Raw genomic sequence first — 652 nt, 5'->3', positions numbered from 1 at the left:
GGGGCGGCGCCGGGCGGCGGGGGCGGGGGCGGCGGGGGCGGGGGCCAGAGGAGGTCGAGGGAGAGAGATGAGTAACGGGCGGGGGAGGGGGCTCGGCCGTTAGTTAGGTTAGTTAGGGTAGCCTTTGCCGTCCGCCCTCCTTTGCCGTCCGCTTTTGTTCATATTTGCCGTCTGCGGCGGACGGCAAAGCGGGGGGACGTTAAGTATTTTTTAACCAGCTCCTCAGTGGGCCCCCCTCCCTCTTTGCCATCTGCTAGCGGACGGCAAAGATTCTTTGCCGTTAGCTAGCGGACGACAAAGAACAGGCTGATGGCAAAGGCTTTCTTTGCTATCAGCCAGTTCTTTGCCGTCAGCTTTCGGGTAGCTGAGGGCAAAGAGCTTCTTTGTCGTCTGCTAGCTGATGGCAAAGAGCTGGCAGATGGCAAAGTAGTTGATTCCAGTAGTGCGCTGGGTCAAAAATGGTTGTCTTATGCAACTAGGGGCATGCAAGCAACCAAACTATGTGCATCTGTTTTTTTTTGGCATGCATCCCCTCGAACTGGCTCAATAGAGCCAGGCTCGCCAGGCCTGGCTGAATCGGCAAAGTAACCAAACACTCCCTAGATTCGGGGGCTGCATCATTATTTGGACCCCCAAAGTTAGTATACGAGCT

The sequence above is a fragment of the Triticum aestivum genome, chromosome 5A (genome assembly GCF_018294505.1).
Source record: "Triticum aestivum cultivar Chinese Spring chromosome 5A, IWGSC CS RefSeq v2.1, whole genome shotgun sequence".
Taxonomy (NCBI): Eukaryota; Viridiplantae; Streptophyta; class Magnoliopsida; order Poales; family Poaceae; genus Triticum; species Triticum aestivum.
Note: the sequence above shows the minus strand (reverse complement) of the source record.